Source organism: Pteropus vampyrus, unplaced genomic scaffold (genome assembly GCF_000151845.1).
Source record: "Pteropus vampyrus isolate Shadow unplaced genomic scaffold, Pvam_2.0 Scaffold29, whole genome shotgun sequence".
NCBI classification, from domain to species: Eukaryota; Metazoa; Chordata; class Mammalia; order Chiroptera; family Pteropodidae; genus Pteropus; species Pteropus vampyrus.
In genome coordinates this window covers 12033013-12037392 of record NW_011888810.1, presented here as the reverse complement: position 1 = coordinate 12037392, position 4380 = coordinate 12033013, and the positions used below count along the sequence as shown (strand labels likewise).

General features: G+C 46.6%; 1 non-coding gene across 1 annotated transcript; it reads left to right on the top strand.

Annotated features, from left to right (window-relative positions):
• Positions 1-2008: 2008 nt before the first annotated feature.
• Positions 2009-2127, top strand: LOC111737639. Its single transcript, XR_002779495.1, has one exon. It is a non-coding gene; the product is annotated as a 5S ribosomal RNA (ribosomal RNA).
• Positions 2128-4380: the final 2253 nt, after the last annotated feature.

Here is a 4380-nt window from a genome sequence, read left to right as displayed (position 1 = left end):
ATGCCAAGTGTGGCCCTTGCAAGCAAGGGCACCCACACTATCACACAGCTTACGTGCTTATGAAGCCCGCCCCGTTTGTCGAATGTGAACCCGCAGAGAAGAAAGGAAGGGGAAACAATTTTTAAAGGAAATAACATTTCATGTTTAGCTCATTTCAATGAATTCAGTGAATTTAAGTCAATATAAATGAAATTACAGAAGTCCCCCCTTATCTGCAGGAGATACATTCCAAGACCTCCAGTGGAGGCCTGAAACCACAGATAATACTGAATCCTGTATTATACTACATTTTTTCCTAAGCATACATACCTATGATACAGTTTAATTTATAAATTAGGCACAGTAAAATATTAACAACAATAACTAATAATAAAATAGAACAACTAAAATAACATACTGTAATAAAAGTTATGTGAATGACATTGGGGTTGTTATTCAGCAAAAAAAAAAAAAAGGTGACTTGAACACAAGCACTGCAATACCATGACAGCTGATTGGATAACCAAGACGGCTACAAAGTGACTAATGGGTGGGGAGCATATACAGCATGGTGCACTGGGCAGAGGGATGAGACATGTCCTGGGCCGGACAGTATGGGACAGCACAGAATGGCATGAGATTTCATCATGCTACTCAGAATGGCACACGATCTAAAACTTATGAATTGTTTATTTCTGGAATTTTCCATTTAATATTTTCAGACCCCATTTCACCATGGGTAACTGAAACCATAGCAAGTGAAATCGCGGGTAAGGGGTGACTACTGTCGATGAAAAAGCAGAAGGAGTTCTCGGCACCAGGCCTGCCAGCCCTGGGCCGCCCGCTCTCCTCTTCGAATCTGTTTCTGCATTGGTGTTTTCGGACCCGGGCGCTTGACTCCCTCTCCTCCCACACTCCCCAGAATGGCTTCTCCACCATCCCCAGTACATGCTCAACTTTTAACTCCCAAGTCTTATGCTTTGCTCTGCTTTTTGTATTTTAATTGCTTTCTCTCGCTCTTAATGAGCAATCGGGGCTATTTCTTTGTTGAGGACCTGCTGGCAAATTTCAAGCTGAGTGTGTGCCTATGAAAGGAACAGGTGAAGCCGGTATTCTCTGGCATGAGTAGCTGTGGGGAAGCCTAGAACAGCCATCTATCTAAAGGAAAATGTCCACTTAACTGGCAGCCTGAATTCAAAGGAAATGTTAAGCACTCAACTACATGCTTTGTGGCGATTGAAGAGAAGACTGGAAGGAGGACTGGAGAAAATAAGAGACTACAGCCCCTGAGGGCGAGTTAGCTTACATAGGCGTGTGTGCCTGCGTGGCACGGCACACCTGTGTTTAGTGCCCAGCATTGCCCATCAGAATGAACTCCCTAGCAACGTGTAGGCAAGCCCTGAGGCCCAAGCATTGTGGGCGACGTGAAGAGGAGCCACCAGCTTGCCGTCGTGCAGTAGGAAGCTGCATGTGTGCTGGTGCACACACAGCTTAGGACTGCCTGGAAGAAATGGCCGTTTTCGCCCCAGACCGTCTTTCCTTTGTTGAATCAAAATGTTGCCGGTGGGGTATTTGTTTCCTTGAATTTCTGTGTTTCTCTACAACCACTTTGGCGCCCTGCACTCAGCTGGCTGCCAGTCCGTGCCTGTTGACTGACTGAGACGTGAGAAGCCATCACAAGAGATTCCTCCCTGAAGGAGTGGGAACAGGGGCCTTCAGTTAGCGCTTCTGCTCCTGGCTGGAACTCTTCAATATGACAAAGGCATCGGGTTGCAAAGGGATCTGGGGAATTGTCCTAGCAGTACCACAGATGTCACACATGTCCCAGACTCTCAGAGACAGCTGAGCTCAATGATAGGAAACGTGGCTGTGCTTCTGTGTCATTTTTATGTGGCTCCCAATGCCTTGAAAGGCAAGACTTCTAGCTTAAAGCTATAACAGCCATTGTCCCAAATGAAGATGGGACCTTCAAACCTTACACTACTTAGGTAAAATTGAGTAAGTATTTGGCGAGTTAAAAAATTGTTTTGTCTACGGCCATGCCACCCTGAACAAGCTGGATCCCGTCTGATCTCGGAAGCTAAGCAGGGTCGGGCCTGGTTAGTACTTGGATGGGAGACCACCTAGGAAGGCCAGGTGCTGTAGGCATAAAAAATAAAAAAATAAGGGATTATAAGCTAACAGGGTCCTTGCAATCTGTGAGGTCAACCAAGGGTTGCCTCGCCTAAAAAAAAAAAAAAAATGACCTTTAGAATGACAAATTATAATACTTAATAAAGGCAAGCTCCCCACTCTGACCACCCCAGAGCTACTGAAAAAATGATTTGCTTTCCAAAGGGAGGGCTGGACATTGGGAAGGTCTGAGAATTCCACATGTCAGCCATAGGTGTGGTTGAGTGAATATGTCTTGTGTCTTTGAGTGTGTGCATGTGTGATTCTGTGGGCTTGGTGGTTTTCACCTTGGCACACTCCTTGTCATTCTGAGCATGCCATGCTTCAGATGTCATGCTCTCAGATGTCACTGTGGATCATTGTATTAGTTGGTTAGGGCTGGCATCACAAAACTTCACAGACAGGGTGGCTTAAACAACAGAAATTTATTTTCTCACAGTTCTGGAGGCTGGAAGTATGAGATCAAGGAGTTGGCAGGGTTGGTTTCTTCTGCGGCCTCTCTCCTTGGCTTGAAGATGACCACCTTCTCTGTTCTCACATGACCTTTTCTCTGTGTGTGTGTACCTCTGGTGTCTAATCTCCTCGTAAGGACACCAGTCATAGTGAATTGGGGCCCACCCAAGTGACCTTATTTTGACTTAATTACCTCTTTGAAGGCCCTATCTCAAGATTAGGGCTTCAGCATATGAATTTTTGGGGGCACAGTTCAGCACAGAACAATTATAGGCGTACCACAGAGATTTTCTGGGTTCTGTTCCAGACCACCGCCCTGAAGTGAGTTGTGATCTTTTTTGCTGGTGAATGGTCTTGCTTTCAATTTGTAAAAAATGCATCATCTGTGAATGCAAGAAAATAAGGCATGCCTGTATCAAGTCAGTTCCTTTCACATTACCAAGTGCAAATTGTCCAAGGCTGGAGATTAATCAGAAGCATTTGGAGAGACTGGGACGAAGATGCTCTTAGGGAAGAAGGATGGAGATGTGTTTCTTCCTTTACCACAGGCCTGAGGCCTCCTTCACGTTACTCCAGCACCCCGCCTCTTCTGTGGATGCAGTCCCCACAGGGCCTGGCATCAGAGGGTGCAAATCGGTACTTTTTCTGCTGCTTTCTTGCCAGTGCAAATGCTCAAAGACTCTCTTTTGCTGAATTTTACTCTTTAGTTGATGTTGTTATCAAAATTTTATTAGTGATATAAGGGGATGAAGATATAAGGGGATGAAGGTGAAAAATATGGAGGCTTTGGGGGAAGGTTAGGGTTTGTTAATGTTTTGTTTTGAAATTTTGGTTCTTGATCCATCACCCCTCTGCCTGTCTCCTGCCTCCTCCCTTAAAGGTGCAGCTTCTGCAAGCCGAAAGACCTCTGACAAGTAGAGAAAGGTAGAAAGGCAGCAGGACTTTGGCCTGGGAGCAGGTCACTGGCTTTGTAGTTTAGTGCTGCCCATTGGCTGTTGCCAGGCAGCTTGTAATTCACAGTTTCCAGTCAAGAAGGTCGGGGGAGGGCAGAAACCATCACTTGCATCCCCCACCAGTTCTGGGTCCATTCCAGGGCCTTTCATGGTTTCTATGTGCTGGAAAAAGCCAACCTCCTATGTAGCTAGTTCCCCCAACAATGCCAGACCTGTCTGTCTGGCATTAGTGTTCTGTCCAGTATGACGTGATGCTTTGCTTCTGAAGGCCACTCGGCCTGTCCCTCCTTGCCCTTTGTGGTCCTAAATAGCTGTTCTCAGTGGTGATTTCCCCCTTTGGTTCAATTCTCCCATAGAGGTGATAGTTCATGCTTGAAGCAGTTAATGCCTGCGAGAAAAACGCCAGGGAAGGAAAAGCAGGAAATGCAACCCTCTTGCCAGCCTCGTGTCCCCCCTCCCCTTGCTTCACTATTGCTCTTACTTTAAGACCCCCTCACCCATCTTCTGAGGGGCCTCCCTGAACTATCCAGGCACACAGATCTCTGAGCACCACAGAGCTCCTCCGCAGCACCTCCAGGACAGGCCCGCTTACCCTGTGCAGACACTTTTGGGACAGAGCCTTCAGCCTTGAACCTGACCTTCAGAACCCGACATGGAGCTAGGCGCACACAGTCACTCAATAAGTATATGTCAAATGAGCAGGGTAAAATGAACATCTAATAACAGATCTTCTCCCCCTCCCAAACCTGCTCAGGTGTGACTTCTTTGGGGATGCCCCCTCTAACTAGAAAGTTCACTCATTCCTCTGTATAGCCTTGCACGT